General features: G+C 34.7%; 1 long non-coding RNA gene and 2 other non-coding genes across 3 annotated transcripts; all 3 read right to left on the minus strand.

Annotated features, from left to right (window-relative positions):
• Window positions 1–2,028: 2,028 nt before the first annotated feature.
• LOC107992374 (uncharacterized) lies at window positions 2,029–20,897 on the minus strand. The gene is made up of 4 exons (XR_001764880.2): window positions 20,379–20,897; window positions 19,920–20,089; window positions 19,620–19,831; window positions 2,029–2,441 (listed from the first exon to the last, which is right to left on the minus strand). It is a non-coding gene; the product is annotated as an uncharacterized LOC107992374 (long non-coding RNA).
• LOC127151094 (small nucleolar RNA snoR69Y) lies at window positions 2,389–2,480 on the minus strand. The gene has a single exon (XR_007823832.1). It is a non-coding gene; the product is annotated as a small nucleolar RNA snoR69Y (small nucleolar RNA).
• Window positions 2,614–2,705, minus strand: LOC127151101 (small nucleolar RNA snoR69Y). Its single transcript, XR_007823839.1, has one exon. It is a non-coding gene; the product is annotated as a small nucleolar RNA snoR69Y (small nucleolar RNA).
• Window positions 20,898–21,245: the final 348 nt, after the last annotated feature.

Below are 21,245 nucleotides of genomic sequence, written 5' to 3' on the forward strand. Positions count from 1 at the left end.
AAAAAAAACATTTACCCTTCATAGAAAAAAGCTACATACAAAAAGACTAATAGCGTTAAAAATACAAATGCGTTATCTTGTTTTGTTTAAATTTGGATTGTTTTGTTATTCTACGCTTCTATTCCACAATTTTGTAGGTATCGAGCTTAATTCAAGGGATTCTTGGCTTTAATGTTCATTTCGAGACTAAACGATAAATAATTGGAGGTTTAGTCTAAGACCCAAGACTAAAATAAAAGGGTCAGATGCAAATAGGAATTGGTTTAGAAGGTTTTTGGAAAAGGCGTTTTAAGAAGAATGGTTTGAAGTAGGTGTTTTGAGTGGTAACTAGTGTCAAAGTTAGGGGACACGAGAAGGAAGGAAGGTGTTTTGAGGTAAGGCAAACAGAGGCCAAGTATTGAGAGATAGGAATTTTTTGGAGAAGCATTAGGCGAGGACGTGCTAAAGCTATGCGTTAATGAGAAAAAGAAACTAAAGGTTTAAAATTAAGGTTAAAATATCATTTTGGTCTCTATATTTTGATGTTAGTTCAAGTTGGTCCTTAAACTTTCAATAAAGATTAAAATAGTCCTTCTGATTAAATTAGATTTAACAATCAGTTGAGTTGACAAAGAAAAATTTTAAAAATGTCAAATAAAGGACAAAAATAACATATTAAAGAACATTAGGAACCCTAAGCACTATGTTAATTGCCTCTAACTGCCTTGTTCATCAATTCTAAGTAGTAAGTAGTTGATAGCGTTTGTTGTGTATTAATCTATTATGACTCACCTTTCGACATTGATCAAATCTTTATGTGTTTTTTTAACATCTTGTATTTCTAATTGTTTTATTATTTATACTTAATATAATTATACATTTTATAAAAACAACTTTATAATAGCGATTACTGACATATCACATTTCCATCTTTTTCCCTTCATAGCTCATATAGAACACCCTCCCCCCCCCCCCCAAAAAAAAGTAAGTAAAAGACAATTCCCTGGATCTCTTCAGTACCTATTTCCTGTTTTCTCATTCAGAACAAATTCAAGAAATAAAACTTGTTCCTTAAAGTTATTGGAAGAAAATTTGACTCAATATGGCCTACCTCTGGGGCTTCCAAGGAGAGAAAACTAAATATCATTTGGCAAACTGTCAACTAGAAATGTCCTCTAGTTAACAACCTTTTGAAAGTTGTATCTGTTTCCTTTTCTTTTTCACCTGGGCATTAAGCTGCTGGGTGTTAGTGAACCTATTGGCTTCAAAGTTAAAGTTTAAGGGAGGGAAGAGTAGAAATGGAAATGTAAGTTTGACATCTAAGAGTTAGTATAGGTTGTAAGTATTTATAGCAGGTGGGTGATTTTTTTTGTTTTTTTGAGTAAAAGAAACATTTGATTGATAATATATAGCAGGCGTGAGATTTTTTGGGTAAAAGAAACATTTGATTGATAATTCATAGAAATTTGGTATAAACAAACAAATATAAAGGCAAATGAGCAACCAAACAGCAAACTGTGCAGCAATTGCACATTTCTTATACACCATCATTCTTTTGAAAACTTTTGGATTTTTAGTAGTGATTTATTAACAGCACAGTAACAAAAATGTAGTCACCTAGCTTTATGGTGTGTTTAAGATAACATACCTTTTCCCCAGCGCAACAAAAGATTACATGATTCTATGATTGACCTGTTCAACAATGAAGTTATAGAAATAGACAATTTCTAATGTGAAATTACTTAACAATCAGTTAGAGCTCCGGACTTCCTTCAATTACAACATATAAACTGAAAGGCATCAAGCATGTTACTTTTGGTAAAGGAAAAAAACGGTGATTAAGATTAATAATACAGTACGCCATAGATTATGTTAGGGGTTTCTACTATTTGTAGACGCAAAAATGCAGCGAAAATACCCGAACTAAATTTTGGGGATGCAATGTAATGCCATCAAAGCTTTTATCGACTTTGAACCAATCAACTACTATGAGCTTGAGAAGAGGATCTCCTAAAACCGACCACATGAACCAATCTACAGAGAAAGATAACATAAAGTTTCACTTGATCATACAATATTTTATAGCAATTCACAAGTTTTGCCTAAAACCGCCCACATGCAAAATTCATAGATAAACACTTGCATTTTCTATCCTAAGTGAACCATTTGCATTTGAAACCCAATTCAAACTCTCAATAATCTAGCCCAGAGAAACTTAAAATATAACATAAAGTTTCACTTGATCTTACAACATTTCATAGCAATTCAAGATTTAGGCCTCCGTGCACAATCAACAATTTGGCAATTATTGTTGAGCATCAAACTAACAAGTAAAAACAACAAAATGTAGGATTCATAAGTTCATTACCTAAAACCTAAACCTAAACTATTATTACCTCTGTCTCTGGACTTTAGGCTCAGATACTTGATGGGTATAGACTATTCCCCGACGTACAAAAGGTCTCATCGAGTTGGGATTATCAAACATCATCAAAGCAAAAAGACCGGCCATTAAAACCAACTAATTAGCGAAAAAAATAGACATTAATAAACTGTTACCAATTTAAAACAGATTTGAAAAGCATAATGCAGAGAGAAGTAGAGAACAATCTAAAAGAAAATCTAAAACTGGATTTTATGCTAAGATATTTAATGGGTAAAGACTATTCCCTAACCTACAAAAGGTCTCATCGAGTTGGGATTATCAAACATTCTCAAAGCATAAAGAAAATTCATGAAAACGAATTAGTTTGAGAAAAAGGAAAAAACAATTAGGCATTTATAAGCTGCAGCTAATTTAAAATGAATTTGGCAAGCAAAATGCAGGAAGAAGTGGAAAACAATCACAAAAAGACTCAAAATCTAGACTTTAGGCTAAGATATTTTATAGGGAAAGACTATTCCTCGATCTACAAAAGGTCTCATAGGACAAAAAAAAAGAGAGAAGTGAAAAACACTAGCAAAGTAATCTGCAAGTTGCACATAGTAATTATAGAAGTAGATTAGTGTTAAATTCCAATAAAAGCTTAAAACAAAAACCACACAAAAAGCTATCAAAACAGTTTATCAAAGAAACAAAATATTAACACAACACACAGTTGGATGAATGCATTAGAATTGTTTGCGTTTGAAAGAAGGAGATGCAACAACGTACATACTCTCTTTCTCCATGGTGTTCAAAGCACTTTGTGAGGATTTATGAGCAACCGATTTGCAATTAACGTCAGAAATCCACATACACTCCAAAGAGTGATATTGTTCCAATATAAAGTAACAAAGTGGTCAAGAATCAAGGTGTCATATAACTAAGTCTTAGCCATACCTAGATAAGAACTTGGAGTCTTTAACTTAATTAAAGTCTCAAGTTTCAATATTCAGGAGAGCTTAATACAAAAAATTCTTGATGTTGTGGTCAAACTTTGTGATGGGTACAGGTGTTTCGAGGAGCTTAGAATCAATTACTAAACACTAGTCACCATCAATTCATTATAATAGATCCCTTCATTTATAATCTATTAAGATAGAGTGGCAAACAAGTTTGCTCCTGTGACTAAGCGATCTCTAAGAGGATACTAACATTGACAAAAATATAGACTAGTCATTTCATCAACTTGATGGGAAGAAAGAAGAAACGTTCCTACTAGACTTTGTGGATGAATTTTACAGATCTCCCACCAAGGTTCAGAGGTGAGTTTCAATTTAAATAAAAAGAAAAGGTACTTCACCTGAAAGATTCTCTAAATAACCTAATTGAACAACCTAGTGTTTTCTTTGGCAAATACCAAACTCATTCTTCATCTGGATTATAATGAATTGGAGAAAATCATGCCATGCTCCTCAAACATGGATCAGAAAGCTAGACTTTTAATTCGTAAAGAATTTCCCATATCCTTCTTATAACCCACGCTTACTAGACATTAATATTCATAAAATAAGAAGGCATCCTGCACTTTTACTTCATAAAAGGAAACTATTTTACATCAAATTGAAACAATATGTCAAGGAAGGATACATCAGTAGAAGCAGAGTGAACTTGTTTGTACGCAAAAAAAAAAAAAAAAAACCAACGATGAGAACAAGACAGTTATGAGTATACAACTAATGGAAAAATGAAAAAAATGGGAAAATGGAAATACCTAGCTTTGGCCAAGGAAAAATGGAAAAGACAACTATAGCAGCAACAAACCTAATCAATAAGCCTACGAACAATAGCCACTTCCATTAAGATGTTAGAACACAACATTTTCCATGAAAACAAATATACATACCTCAAAGAATCATCATTGTCTCTAGCTTTCGATTTCTTTTTTCCAACTGACTCTATAAGATGAAGTATAAGAATAAAAGAGTGACCAAAACAGATTTGATTTCGAGGATAAAGACCAGCACCTCGTCAGAAAATTCGAGGGACCAGTGGAAGTGCTCAAAAGGGAGGGGAATACATCTTACAGAGTGTCGTTGCCCATATGGATGAAAACCATCCAATAATTCATGTGAGTAACTTAAAGCCCTGCCATCAAGATCCCACAGACATGCAACGCAATGTCATAGTTCGACCAACCATCAACCTCAGTCAGAAAGAAGACGAAGATGTTGAAGAAATCCTGATCGAAGGAGTAAAAAATAGCTGAAGACCCACAAGAAGGATCCATAAGTACCTATTAAAGTGGAAGAACCTTCTCGTGAAAGAAACCGGTTGAGAATGAGTCGAAGACCTAAAAGCCTAGATGCAGAAGATCGAAGAGTTTAAGCTTCGCTAGTCGATAGGGACGTCAAGTATTTAAGTGGGAGAAAATGTCACGAGCATGCTTGTCCCGGACATTGTTTGCCTATAGCCGCACGCTCAGATACCCTTAAAATCACCATATCTTTATGTGTTGTACTTAGTTTAGTCTAATGTTTTCCTTTTTATGTCGTCGACCTAGGGTGTGACGTTTCGACATTTTCATATGCAAGTCTGTGAAAGCTAAAAATGTCTAAAATGTACTATAGGGGAGATATAATAGTTAAATCCCCGACCAAGCCTTGTTGTACTCTTTGCAATCATAGCTTTCTTTGCAATTGATAGCCTTCAATGATTTCTTTAATAACGTTTTCAATTAATTTCTTTCTCTCACAATTTATAAAACAATTTTCTCAAGAATGTGAAGGGATATCTTACCGCGAGTTTGTTCGTGATTTTTGAATTTTGCACGGTTGACCTATTGATTGAGTAAAACAAGTGTCGCACAATCGCCCGTCCTATGTTTAAAAGGTTGTGATTGTGACACAACGCAACGCCATGTGTCACAAGCATGCTTGTCCAAGGCGTCGTTTGTGCATGGCCGCATGTCCGAACATCCTCAAACCACCTTATCTTTATATTTTGTACTTAGTTTAGCCTATTGCCTTCATTTTGTTGTCGCCGACATAGGATGTGACGTTTCAGTATTTTCATATTCAAGCCTGTCAAAGTGAAAATTGTTCAAAATGTACTATAGGGGAGATATAGTAGTTGAATTCTCAACCAAGCCTTGTTGTACTCTTTATAATCTAAGCTTTCTTTGCAACTGACAGTCTTCAATGCTTTCTTTAACGACGTTTTCAATGCTTTTCTTTCTTTCTCACATTTTGTAAAACCATTTTCTCTCAAAACGTGAAGGGAGGCTACATCGTATCTCGAGTTTGTCCGCGAGTTCTAGATTTTAGACGACAAATTTGTTCACTAAGTTAGAACAAGTGTCGCATAATCACCCGTCCAATGTTTGAAAAGTTGCGATTGTGACAAGTGGTATCAAAGCTTTGTTAGCTCCTTGGCTAAGCGAGCGCAAGTATGTCGGTTATTAAACAACTGTCGAAGTCGCAATCTGAGCGACTGACTAAGACTGAGGAGCAATTCCTGTATTTGATAGAATTTCCATATGAAGTAAGATTTCTCTAGCTTAGAGGTGTTGGAAGAAAAATTCGGAGAAATAGATGCCTTAAATGGCTGAGCACACAGGTTAGCCATAAGTGAACTGACGCTAAGGGTTGATTCATTGAAATATAAAACCACCCAAGCGGGTAGTTTTAAACGTAGGAGTAGAGCTTTAAGTTCTGTTGCGTCCGTGGAAGAGCTTGCACTACAAGAAATTTGGCCTTTAATGTCGGTTTAAAACCGACATTAAAGGCCTTTAATGTCACTTGGCGACCGACATCTTTGTAAGCGTTATTAAAGGCCTTTAATGTCGGTTGGGCTTTAATGTCGGTTTATAACCGACATTAAAGGTGTCTTTAATGTCGGTTATAAACCGACATTAAAGACCTTTGATGTCGGTTATAAATCGACATCTTTGAAGGTGTTATTGAAGGTCTTTAATGTCGGTTCATCTTTAATGTCGGTTTATAACCGACATTAAAGCTGTCTTTAATGTCGGTTTATAACCGACATTAAAGATGTCTTTAATGTCGTTTTTAAACCGACATTAATGTTGCTTAGTGCACATCTTTAATGTCGTTTTTCCACCGACATTAAAGACACATTTAATGTCGTTTTTCCACCGACATTAAAGACACATTTTATGTCGTTTTTTAAACCGACATTAAAGATTCATTTCATGTCGTATTTATAATAGTTTTTATGACGGCAAAACCGATATTATTTGAGTCGAACTACGTCCGGAAATGTTCGTCATCGTATATTGTAAAAAATAAAAAAATTGCTTGCACACTAGCTATAATGCCTACTACTCAATGCACACAATAATACCTAATTCACCTGCAATGCACACAATAATACCTAAAATTCCAGCACACTTCCAACACTTACATATAGTCACATATCAATAAACACAACTATATTCAATACTATAAGTCCAACTACTCCAAATCCTCCAATATATACACTTATATATAATCACACATATCAAACAACACATCCTACCATCCATGGCAAACCAATAGTAAACACCTACAATGCATAAGATCCAACACTAAAATACAAGCACACTTTTCCACACTTCCATATAGAACTACAACAAATACACATCATCCAACACTTACATATAATCACATATCAATAAACACAACTATATTCAACACTATAAGTCCAACTACTCCAAATCCTCCAATTGGCGAAGAGCTTGACTCTATCAAAAGACCATGCTAAAGTTTTTTAACGATCTATCAGACGACTTTGGAGCAACGATCGAGAAAATCGAGGCCGAGATGGCCAAGATGAAAATGCAAGTAAATTTGACGATGCGAGCAGCGGGGAACCAGACCCTGAATCCAGTATGTAGTGTTTCGAGTAAGCTCAAGATCCCAGAACCCAAAGCCTTCAATGGGAACCGCGATGTTAAAGAACTTGAAATTTTCATCTTCGATATGCAGCAATACTTTAAGGCTCGTGGAACCAATTCTGAAGAAACCAAGGTGACATTAGCCTCTATGCATCTGTCTGATGATGCAGAACTCTGATGGAGGTCGAAAGTGAACGGCATCAAGAATGGTCGATGTACCATTGACATGTGGGAAGATCTTAAGAAAGAATTAAGGGTCCAGTTCTTCCTTGAAAATATTGAATTTATTGCTAGAAGAAAATTGCGGCAACTCACACACCGGAACCATCAGAGAGTATGTGAAACAGTTTTACTGTGTTATGTTGGATATTCGAGACATGTTAGAAAAACACAAAGTATTCTGCTTTTCAGAGGGGGTCAAGCCGTGGGCCAGGACTAAGTTATACGAATAGAAAGTTCAAGATCCTACCTTTGCTTTTACTGCCGTAGAGAGACTGTTTGACTACGGTGGCAACCAAGGGTCCCAAAAGAAAAATGTGACTACACTGGATCCCATGAATATGATCTCAAAAGCCTAATCCCCCAACAAACTTCACAAACGATAAAAAACCACATATCTCAAGCTCTAGTACTCCTCGAGGAGCACACCAGTCAAATTCAAATCAGACAAGACCTATTTCTTGCCTCTTGGAAAATGCCCCCATCGGGTAGCCTAATAACCACACTGAGGTTAGGTGATAGCTTTGCAAGCCTCCTTACAGTGATCTAACGATTCAGAGTGAGAAACAGAAGCAGAAAGGGAAGATGAGGGGGACACCCCTCGAATGGGTGCGTTAAAACTCTTATCGGCAATCCAAAAGAAGGCATCTCACCAAAAGGATGTTTTTGAAAACGAACTCATGTTTATCGACGTAGTTATAAACTAAAAAACCGCAAAGAGCACCATGGTGGATTAAGGTAAAACTCATAACTTCATTTCTGAACAAGAAGCACGTCAGTTGGAGTTGAAAATCAAGGACATAGACAAGATGAAAGGTGTGAACTTCGAAGCCTTGCAGATTTTTTGGGTATAAAAAAAGGTATCTCTAATATTGCGCGAATAGAGAAGAGACGTTGATTTAGTCGTGGTCTGTATGGATGACTTTGACGTAGTACTCGACATGGAATTTCTCTTACAACATAAAACCATTCCCATGACACTGGTTCAGTGTATGGTACTAACAACCAATAACACGACAGTGATCCAAGCTAAGATCAAACAACTAAGTGAGGTGAGAATGATTTTAGCCCTACAACTAAAAAAAGGCCTCAGTGGAGAAGAGCCAACCTTCATGGTCATCCCGTTGGTGGTTGAGAAAATAGAAACTTGGACTGTCCCGGTAAAGATCCAGAAAGTTCTGAATGATTATGTTGATATCATGCCACCTAAACTATCCCAGTCTTTTTTAGTGGTCCGAAGGACTCAGAAATTCATATTCATTTTCACTTCGGACCTCTTCGAAGGAGTAGGACTTATCTATGACTGATTTTGAATGATTTCTTACTGCCAGCCATACCTAAAACATTGCAAATTGTGCATTTTCACTAATAAGCAAAAGAAAATCAGTGGAATGAATAAGTCCTTCGCCTACTACAATCAGTTCCATTAACAAGTCCTTCAGATGGACGAGTTAGAAAGTGAAAGTGGAATGATCAGAAGTCTATAGGCTTGATTCTAAATAGTAGTTTTGGAAAGAATTGAATTTAGATGGCATAGGTTTGAATCTAAATAGTAGCTTTCAAGTCCAACAAGGATTTAGTTCCTTAAATCAATCCGTAGGCTTGAATCTAAATAGTAGGTTTCAATCATATTTAGTTTTGTTAAGCCTTTCTATCTATACAAGAAAGAGCTTCTGGAACTAAAGCAGAAACTAAAGTAAGGGTCTCATTCCGGAACCAGATTCTACAGAGATTGTTCGTAACTATTGTCGTAAGCTAGGCCATGTAAAACGTGATTGTCGAAAATTGTTATATAAGAATAGTCAACAATCTCAACATGCTCAGATAGCTTCCACATGTGATATACCAGAGGCGTCAGTTACGATTTCTGCATATGAGTATGCTAAGTTTCAGAACTACTAAGATTCATTACAAGCGTCATCTTCCTCTACTTCTGTTGCATCCATTGTTGCCCCAGGTAATACCAAGTGTCTTCTTACATCATCCAAAATAGGTCATAGACTCTGGTGCCACAACCCATATGACAGGTAATTCTCGCCTAGTTTCTAGACCGTTATCCCCTGCTCCTTTTCCATCTGTCACATTGGCAGATGGCTCCACATCGTCTATTCTTGAATCTGGCACTATTCATCTTACCCATCATTTTCTCTATCTTTTGTGTTACATTTGCCTAACTTATCCTTTAATTTAATTTCTATTAGTCAGCTTACTCATGACCTTAATTATGTTGTCTTGTTCTTTCCTGGTTTTTGCTTATTTCAAGATCGTGTGACGAAGAAGATTATTAGTAAAGGATATGAGTCGGGAGGCTTTTATCTCTTTGATCACCAAGTATCGCAAGCTGTGGCGTGCCCTGTCGTTCCTTCTCCCTTTGAAGTTCATTGTCGTTTAAGTCATCCATCTTTGTTTGTGTTGAAGAAACTCTATCCCGAATTTAGGTCTTTGTCCTTTTTAAATTGTGATTCGTGTCAATTTGCTAAATTTCATCATCTTAGTTCGAGTCCTCGAGTTAATAAACGAGCAAGTACTCCATTTGAGTTAGTTCATTCTGATATTTGAGGTCCTTGTCCAGTTGTATCTCAAACAGGCTTTTGTTATTTTGTTACATTTGTTGATAATCATTCTCGTCTAACTTGATTATATTTAATGAAAAATCGTTCTGAGTTATTATCTCACTTTTGTGCCTTTCATGCTGAATTAAAAAATCAGTTTAATGTCTCTATCAAAACTTTGCGTATTGATAATGCAGGTGAATATTTTTCTCATACTCTTGGCTCTTACTTGGGTGAACATGGCATTATTCATCAGTCTTCGTGTACTGACACTCAATCTCAAAATGGTGTCGCAAAACGTAAAAATAGGCATTTACTTGAAACTGCCCATGCTTTATCGTTTCAAATGCATGTTTCGAAAACTTTTTGGGTTGATGTCGTGTCTACAACTTGTTTTTTAATTAATAGAATGTCTTCATCTCTTCTTAATGGTGAGATTCCTTATCGTGTTCTTTTTCCTACCAAGTCTTTGTTTCCTATTGCTCCTAAAATATTTAGTTGTGTTTGTTTTGTTCACGACGTTCGTCCTCATCATACTAAGCTAGATCCCAAATCCTTGAAATGTATCTTCTTGGGTTATTCAAGTGTTCAAAAGGGGTATCGTTGTTATTGTCCTACTCTCAAAAGATATCTTGTTTCGCCTGATGTTGCTTTTTTTAGGATACACCATTTACTTCATCACCATCGAGTTCGTGCCAGGAGGAGGATGGCAATTTTTTTATGTATGAGATTACCTCTCCCACTGATGCGCCTCCTTCCCGCTTGTTGCCTTCTCGAGTCTACTCCCGACGACCTCCATCACAACCTTTAGACTCATGTCCTACATCAATGCCTCCTTCATCATGCGATTGGGGACCAAGTGATGACCTTCCCATTGCTCTTCCCAAAGGTAAACGCAAGTGTACTTACCCTGTTTCTTCTTTTATTTCCTATCACCAATTGTCTCCCCTCACATATGCTCTTATTACATCTCTTGACTCCACATCTATTCCTAACACTGTTCATGAAGCTTTATCTCATCCTGGCTGGTGAAATGCAATGATTGAGGAGATGACTGCTTTAGATGATAATGGTACTTGGGATTTGGTATTTCGTCCTGTAGGAAAGAAGACTATTGGTTGTAAATGGGTGTTTTCTCTTAAGGTGAATCCTAATTGAACAGTGGCTCGACTGAAAGCTCGTATTGTTGCCAAAGGTTATGCTCAAACCTATGGTATTGATTATTTAGATACATTTTCTTCAGTTGCCAAATTAACTTCCATCCGTCTATTTCTTTCAATGGCTGCTACCCACAACTGGTCTTTGCATCAACTTCACATTAAGAATGCTTTTCTGCATAGTGATCTTCAAGAGGAAGTTTATATGGAGCAACCACCTGGGTTTGTCGCTCAGGGGGAGAGTGATAAAGTATGTCGCCTTCGAAAATCTTTGTATGGTTTGAAACAGAGTCCACATGCGTGGTTTGGTAAGTTTAGTTAAGCTCTTGTACGCTTTGGTATGCAAAAGAGTACATATGATCATTCTGTTTTTTATCGCCGATCTAATAATGGTATAGTTTTACTGATTGTATATGTTGATGATATTGTTATTACTGGAAATGATGCATCAGGTATTTCATACCTTAAAACTTTCCTTCAGGGTCAGCTTCACACGAAAGATTTGGGTCAATTGAAATATTTTTTGGGCATTGAAGTGATGAGAAGTAAGAAATGTATCTATTTGTCTCAACGAAAATATGTGCTTGATTTGTTGTCTGAGAGAGGAAAATTAGGAGCCAAACTAAGTGGTACTCTGATGATGTCGAATCAGTAACTTGTTAAAGAAGGAAAATTATGTAAAGATCCTGAGCGATATAGGAGATTAGTTGGGAAGTTGAACTACTTAATAGTGACTCGACCAGACATTGCTTATTTTATAAGTGTGGTAAGTCAGTTCATGTCTTCCCCTACAGTGGATCATTGGGTTGCAGTAGAGCAGATTCTATGTTATTTGAAAGCTGCTCTTGGACGTGGGATCTTATACAAAGATCATGGACATATGAGAGTTGAATGTTTTTTTCATGCTGATTGGGCGAGATCTCGAGAGGATAGGAGATCAACCTTTGGATATTGTGTCTTTGTAGGCAGAAACTTTGTTCTCTATATATATGTAACTTTATTTTGACTCTATACGATAATAAGAGATACTTTTCTTTGACTTCTTGAGTACAGATTCCACCTTTAACCTGAACCCAGTCTGCCCTGAATCATGTAATTTCCCTATTTGAGTGATTTAGTCGACATACAGAATGAACTCCATGATCGACAAGGGAAGGGCATCAGTCGCACTCAAACCCGCATCCAAAGCGTATCAATGTGTCCTTTTTTCAAGGGATTTAAAACATTCCTTCTTAACAAATCGGGTAATTCAAAGAAAAGAGGGCTTTTCCCTTGTCTCAGACCATTCATGCCACTAGTATCCTATCTCTCTTGCACCCTAGCCCCCAACAGGTCTTTGACCACCCAAGGTAGCGATTGCATCCCTTTCTCTTGTTGAAGAGACTTCTCTTCGCTCTAAGTTATTAATAGAGAAATCCTACTATTGTATATGATTTTGCTATTGAATAACTAAACGATCTGACGATCTTTCTCATTCCCAAAACTAAGCATGCAAGAGGTAGAACAAAGACTACTGAAACTTCCTGGTCACTCACAGGAGGTTTGGAACCCTGGATACAGTATTCCGGGTGTAGCAGGAAAAGAAGCAGTACGCACCCAAATGAGAATACCCTCCAGCATAAAAGTCCAACTCAAATTGTGACACCATGCGGCCAGGCGGGCACCGCATGTATGCGTGCAAGGCAAGCACATGGTTGGACATTCTTATGCTCTATGCACGCGCGTGTGTTGCCTGCACTCATGTCATGCAGCCAGCAGTGTCATGACATAATTTTTGTGTTGTTTTAGTGTTTTTTGAAATTTTGAGCATATTTTGGATATTTCCTATAATCAATGGATTAATTAAGACATAAATATGAAATTTTTAAGTCAAGAAGGATTTGAAGGAATTTCTAAGCCAAGGGTTGGATCAAGTTTGCAAGTGACAAAATAAACTTTTAAATAAATTTATAAGCATGTTTTACTAGTGATATCTTAAAAAGATGTTTCGAGAAATGTATTTGAACTTACTGATTTCTATAGAGATTTTCAAAGCATGTGTCGTCACGTGCTCGAGACGACGATGCGACTGACGACCTCAAAATAGTTAGTTTTAAAACAAAATAGGAGTGTTAGCACCCCAATCCTTTTTTAGGTGTGATTGGACACCGAAATAAAGTAAAAAAATTTAAATAGATCAAAAATGGTATGCGAAAACTAAGTTGAGTTTGAGAGTCATTTGTGTATATGGAAAGTGTTAGCACCCCACAACACCCGTTTAAAAAACCGTGGCCAAATTTCAAATCTTGAATTGAAAATATTCTTTAATTTTTTAAAAAATAATGTCTTATTTTACCTCTCATTGCTCCAATATTTGAAGCAATGATCTCATAAAATAAGTGGAGAGCATTCCATCAATTAGGCTATATTGAAAAAAATCTTCTCACCTCAAGAAAGTGAGAAATTAGTACAATTTCTCAAAATCCGTCATAGGAATAACCTTCTATAAATAGATTTTTTTAAAATATTAATTAAAATCATTTTTTCTTGGGATCAAATCTTGGACTCCCAAAGATGTGATCCCTCACCTCAAGAATTCTAGAAAATCGGACTCCCAAATTTCCTAGATTTCGTCGTAGGATTTTGTTTAAGAAAAACATTAAATGTTATTAGAAAAGATTGATTAAGAAACCTTATGAAATCATAGATTAAATTTTGAACGTTTGAAGAACATAAAACATTATAACATTAAAAGAAACAATTCTAAATGATTTAAAAAAAAAAGTTTTGTGAAAGATTTTTAAAACTTGGAGAATTTTAAATTAGAAGGATTTTAAAACATTGAAAGTTTTAAGTAGAAAGATTTGAAAATATTAAATAGAAAACAAGATGAGGCTTAATAAGAAATCTTAAATAAGTAGAAACAATAGTAGAGAAGCATCATAACAAATATGTAAACATAAAATAATATATTGAGATTCTAATAAAAACATATTGGAGACGGATCAGGTTAAGGGAAGTAGAGGATATGGAGGTTAGAGATTTAGATAAAGAAGAGAGGATGTGAAGTTGTAAAAACTTCTAGGTTTTTTGTGTGGTCTTGATTTTTTACGTTGTGTTTTTTTCTTGGATGAAGAAGGGATTATCTATAGTAAAAAATGCTTCTTCATATTGCTAAACATTCAAAATGACTAGTATTTTTTAAAATTTGAAAATAATACCAACTTTAGCATTCATATCAAAATGGCATAGAGCCTTTAATAACCAAAATCAAATTCAAAAGAGTTACCATATTTGGTATTTCTCCACCTACCTTAGTTAGACTAACTAATTGAATTAGTTACTCTAACCAAACTACCCACAAAACTATAAAAGTAATTAAATAACACCATTTTTTAAAGAAAAAGGTAGTTAATCACAAAATTAAAAATAACCCAAATTAAGACAAGAATTAATTGTACATTTGGAAACTCCGCTACTGATGGGAAGGTTGGCGAGCCTATGCTTAAATCCATCAGGAAAGGTATACTTTGTTGTGCCTATGAGGAGAAGGATACAGTGAAAATTGTACCCTATGTTCGTCTTTTGACAAAGAGGTGTTTTGACGCCTAAGTAGTCTTTTGACGATGAGGTGTTAGTACTACCTAGACTCATGCTAAGAACGGGTTGTGAATTTATGATCAAGAATGATATGTGAAATGTCATCGAATGTTTTAAGTTCCAGTATCATACCTTTCAAATGATTTTGAACAGCTTGAATGTTTCTATAAGCTAAGGATTTATGCTTAACTATTTTAGAAAGCATGTCTTATAAAAATCGTCCATCACTAAGTCTTTCGACTTATCTTCTAAAATCATTTCTCACTTTTCAGGTATGGATTGTGTGTTCCCTAATGTTGGGCGTACTGTTGTTGGGTCAACCAATTATTAGAAATTGTTAAGTCATTTTAAAAGTTAGTTTTGACTCTGTAAGAAAAGTTTATGATGAGCATGTCTATGTTTATTGTTAAAGTTTCAATGATATAAGTTAGTTTAGTAAAAAGGTTATTGTCATGTTTAAAGCTTCTGCCGATGTATCACAATAGTTGCAACAAGTGGTCTAAGTTATTAGTAAAAGCATGTAGCTTGTATTATTATTCCTTTCGAGCATGCATTCGTGTTGTGACTGCTAGAGATTTTCAAAGCATGTGTCGTCACGTGCTCGAGACGACGATGCGACTGACGACCTCAAAATAGTTAGTTTTAAAATAAAATAGGAGTGTTAGCACCCCAATCCTTTTTACGGTGTGATTGGACACCAAAATAAAGTAAAAAGTTTTAAACAGATCATATAAAAACGGTATGTGAAAACTAAGTTGAGATTGGGAGTCATTTGTGTATATGAAAAGTGTTAGCACCCTAAAACACACGTTTAGAAAACTGTGGCCAAATTTCAAATCTTGAATTGAAAATATTCTTTAATTTTTTTAAAAAACAATGTCTTATTTTACCTCTCATTGCTCCAATATTTGAAGCAATGATTTCATAAAATAAGTGGAGAGCCTTCCATCAATTAGGATATATTTTTAAAAAATCTTCTCACCTCAAGAAAGTGAGAAATTAATACAATTTCTCAAAATCCGTCATAGGAATAACCTTCTAATAAATACAATTTCTAAAAGAAGTTTTGTGAAAGATTTTAAAACTTTTAGAAGGATTTTAAAACATTGAAAATTTTAACTAGAAAGATTTGAAAATTTTAAATAGAAAACAAAATGAGGCTTGAGAAGAAATTTTAGATAAGTAGAAACTAGTAGAGAAGCATCATAACAAATTATGCAAACATAAGATAACAGAGATTTTAATAAGAATATATTGGAGACCGATCTCAAACTTCCAAAGAATTAATTTCCTCACCTCAAGAATTCTAATAAATCGGACTCCCAAATTTCCTAGATTTCATTGTCAAATGTCTTTTATAAAAAAAAATAATTTAAAATATTAACAAACTTAAACATTTATTAGCAATAACATATTAAATTGACCATATAAAAGACAAAAACATATTAAAGAAGCAATAATCAAGATGAGAAAATATTAAAGAAACAATAAATAATGATATAAAAAGAATAAAAGAATAAAAATGCTAATGGAAAAGAAAGGTAAATATACAATATGATAATAGAGTTTAAAAATAAATTAACAAATTAAAAACATAATAATAAATAAAAAAGAGATAAACAACAAGGTGGGAAGAAATATTGTAAAAAAAATCATAAGAGAGAAGCTCACAAGTTAATAAATAAATAAATATAAGAGAAAGTAAAGTAGAGAAGTAAGAACAAGAATGATAAGCAAATATTTAATCATTTAGTCTTTATTTTTATTTTTCTTTTTCTTTTTTGTTTTGCATTTTTTTATGAAAGCTTGGAAAAAGATAAATAGAATGATGAGAATGGTAAGAATAAGAAAAAAAAATAAAAAACTTTGAAGAAAAAAAATAAACAAAATAATAAGAAGAAGAAGAAGAAAGAAAAGAAAGAAAAATTAAAATCTCAACACACTAAACTCACTTGTTGTTTGAGGTGTGGATCGTTGAGACCAAAACCTTACCACACACCTCCAACTAAGTTAAAGTTTTTTTGTAGGTTGGATTCTTTGCATTGTAAGGAGAAAGATATAAGGGGTTGCTAGAAGAGAACATAAAATGAATGTTATACATCTTTTGATTCTTTTTTTAAAAGAAAATATGAAAGTTAAGGGAAGTAAAGAATATGGAGGTTAGAGATTTAGATAAAGAAGCGAGGATGTGAAGGTTACAAATTTCTAGGTTCTTTCTGTGGTCTTGTATTTTTATGTTGTGTTTTTTTTCATGGACGAAGAAGAGATTATTTATAGCCAAAAGTGCTTCTTCAAATGGCTAAAAATTCAAAATGGCTAGTGTTTTTTTAAATTTGACAATAATACCAACTTTAGCATTCATATCAAAATGGCATGGAGCCTTTAATAACCAAAATCAAATTCAAAAAAGATATCATATTTGGTATTTCTCCACCTACCTTAGTTAGACTTACTAATCGAATTAGTTACTCTAACCAAACTACCCAAAAAACTATAAAAGTAATTAAATAACACCAATTTTTTTTAAGAAAAAGGTAGTTAATCACAAAATTAAAAATAAGCCAAATTAAGACAAAAATTAATCTAACAATTAAATTGATTTTAAATAAGACCGAACAAAATTCGGTGGCAACAGCATGTATGTTAAAATGTTTGAAAGCTGAAATTATGATTAAGTAGAGCATGGATTTAAGCTGGTTTTCCAAAGTTAATGTTATGTTAAAAACATGTTTATGACTATGTGATTTGAAAGTAAGAATTTGTCTTCAGCCAAGTTTTCAAGCACGTTTTTATAAATATATGCCCGTATGTTCTATGTACTCTCTCTGTGAGCCTATGTGCACGTTTGGAAACTCCGCTACTGATGGAAGGTTGGCAAGCCTATGCTTAAATCCATCAGGAAAGGTATACTTTGTTGTGCCTATGAGGAGAAAAATACAGTGAAAATTGTACCCTATGTTCGTCTTTTGACAAGGAGGTATTTTGACACCTAAGTAGTCTTTTAACGATCTATGAACGTCTTAGAAAGGGTTAGCAGTCTTTGAACGATCTATGAACGTGTTAGTACTGCCTAGACTCGTGCTAAGAACGGGTTGTGAATTTATGATCAAGAATGATCTATGAAATGTCATCGAATGTTTTAAGTTCGAGTATCATGTTTTCCAAATGATTTCGAACAACTTGAATGTTTCTATAATCCGAGGATTTATGCTTAACTGTTTTAGAAAGCATGTCTTATGAAAACTATCCATCACTAAGTCTTTCGACTTATCATTTCAAATCATTTCTCGCTTTTCAGATATGGATTGTGCATTCCCTAATGTTGGGTGTACTGTTGTCAGGCCATCCAATAATTAGAAATTGTTAAGTCATTTTGAAAGTTTTGACTTTGTAAGAAAAGTTTAGAATGAACATGTTTATGTTTATTGTTAAAGTTTCAATGTTGTAAGTTAGTTTAGTAAAAAGGTTATTATCATGTTTAAAGCTTCCACTGATGTATCACAATAGTCGCAACTAGTTGTCTAAGTTAATAGTGAAAGCATGTACCTTGTATTGTTGTTCCTTTCGAACATGCATTTGTGTTGTGACTGCTAGTTAAGTTAGACAGGTTAGTCGGTTGGTGAGTGTTGCTAAGGTATGGCAATCCTTGCCAATCCTCGCACCCCTTTCAGAGCTAGGCTAGGGGTTCAGAAAAGGAGCTCCGAGGGAGGGTGTGTTAACAACACCATCTCATTGGAGTATGCAATGATGATTTATTGCATTATAAAGTAGATGGTAGTTAAACCTTGGGGCCATAATCAGAAACTTCTCCTCTCTTAGATGGAAGCACCTAAAGTTGTCATGTCCTTCCCCTATACCATTGAAGCTCTTTGTCTGAAAGCAGTTTTTGAGCTCTCAACTTTTCTACAAGCACTCATTCTTAGCAATGTATGTTCTCAGGCGACTCTCAACCAAACCATAACGCTCCATCAAAATAAAGAAGAGAGACGCCTCAAAACCCTTAATAAAATTAAGGGAGAAAAAAAGAATTACAGAGAAGAAGAGGCCTTTTCGCTACCACCATTGCTCAAGATGAAAAAGGTCCATGTTGGCACGTCTAGCTCACAGAAAAAGGAAAAGAGGTGGAAGCTAGGTGCAACCATCAACCCTAAACCTCTAGCCATCCTACTCCTTAACAGTCTCATCACCTCCTCCAAAATCTAAATCCTTTAGTCCTCCTCCTCCTTATACAAAAATCCAACCCCCTACCAATCATACCAACATCCTCCACTTTCCACTTTCCCATAATCCAACTCTCCTAGGCCTCCCCCCACCCCCTCCCTTTATCAATCATACCAACATCCTCCACCTTCCACTTTCCCATAATCCAACTCTCCTAGGCCATTATCACCTATGTTGCCCATTATCCTCTCACCACTTTCTAAATCCTCCACTTTCAAGACAACCTCTACAGAACAAGGCTAGATGGCCAAGAGTATGCTAGGCATTTAGGAAATGTCAAGACGCTCTAAAGAGGTTGGCATGCAGCCAAGAAGAAATGTCATGCGGCCAAGAGATGGGTTATGCGGCCAAGGAGGTAATTCGACAATATTCATGATTTACAATCCTAATATCTCAATCAATATTCATGGAGTTTCTTTAGTTGTCAATAAATCAAATATGATGTGGGGATTTAAAACTTTGAGAGAAAAAGGGTTGTCGAATGATTTCAAAATGAAACAAGCAAAAATAAAAATATGTTGTGATAACTAGAGTCCAATCTATCTAACTAAGAATCATCAGTTTCACAACATAATAAAATACATAGATATTAGGTATCACTTCATTAGAGAAGAAATTGAGATAAGAGAAATTGAAGTTGTCAAGATCCATACCTCGGACAATGCTTCAACATGCTAGCCAAGTCGTCAGAGAAAACAAAATTCATATCATGTCTTGATGTAATCGAATTTGAACTACTTGACAAATAGACCAAAATAGCGATTTCCATGTTACTTGTAAAGAGAGGACGAAAAGAAATAAAAACAAAATACCTATTTTCTGATGCAACCATTAGGCTCATTGTTGAAGCATATCCTTTAAATTTCTGCATACAAAAGAAGTCAGGAGTGAGGTTAAGAGAGATTTATTTTGTAAAATTCATCACAAATTGAAAAGCAACAAAGAAGATAAACCTGGCTGAACCAGTTAACCTCTATAGTTCTTTCTTCTTTCCCAAACCTTTCTTCTTATCATCTTCTTCTACTTATTAATCGTTCTACCTTTCTTCTTTCCCAAACATCTTCTATCCCTTCTCTTATGTACAACGGAAAGAGAAAGAGAGAAATTCCTCTTCTTTGAATGCCTGAAACAAAAGAGAATTTTCTTACAATTATGAGATTTGCATGACTGTAAGGCATAGAGTAACTCAAGTTGAGTCATTGGAATTTCAAGATATAGCACCTGTAAATGGAAAATTAGCATGGAATAATCTCTTATACAATAAGATTTCACTTTGTGCATGAACATTTGGATTTTAGATCCAAGAGGAAGAATGGTTGATAATCAACCAAGAAACAATCAAGAAATTCTTGCGATAAACCATATTTTCATGAAGTATTCCAAACCTCTCAACTTAAACAGATTAATACTACCTGTCAAGATTGACATTAATATCGATTGTAAAAGTTTCACAAATGGGAGCCATGGAGTCTCTCTCCCATTTCTCGACGAATCCAGTACTCCTCTTGTTATGGTTCTTCCGTTTCATGTTAGCTCACCTCCTTTTCCAACCTACATCTTTTAGAAATCAAACTCAATCGTGCAATTGGAACGAACAAAATTGGAATTCAATTGAGTCAGTTTATTCTTGAAAATTTGAATGCAAAACTACATGAATTTAGACTCACATATTCACATATATATGTATGTGTGTACTGTTTTTTCTTGCTTGTTAACATTTCCTTTTGTTATGTCATGTTTTAAAACTTGAAAATTTGAAACAACGTTCAAGCTAAGAAAGAAAACTCCATAACACAAGCAAGCAGAAGTGATCAATCACATTTTTGTTCAAATAGAGCTCACAATACTCTCCATGCAATTTTGTCAATCAATGCTAAGTTGAAAGCAAAAATAAAATCTTCCTAATATCTCAATCAATATTCATGCAGGCTCTTTAGTTGACAAATAAGTCAAATGTGATGTGGAAATTTCAAACTTTGAGAGAAAAAGAGCTACTGAACGATTTCAAAATCAAATAAGCAAAAATCAAAATATATTGTGATAACTAGAGCATAATATATCTAACTAAGAATCACCAGTTTCACAACATAATAAAACACATAGATATTAGGCATCACTTCATTAGAGAAGAAATTGAGAAAACAGAAACCTATGTTGTTAAGATCCATACCTTTGTCAATGCTTTGACATGCTATTCAAGTTGGTTAGACAAAAAGAAATCAAAACAAAATACCTGTTGTCTGATGTAACCATTAGGCTCATTGTTGAAGCATATCCTT

This window comes from Cucumis melo, chromosome 9, assembly GCF_025177605.1.
Source record: "Cucumis melo cultivar AY chromosome 9, USDA_Cmelo_AY_1.0, whole genome shotgun sequence".
Classification (NCBI taxonomy): Eukaryota; Viridiplantae; Streptophyta; class Magnoliopsida; order Cucurbitales; family Cucurbitaceae; genus Cucumis; species Cucumis melo.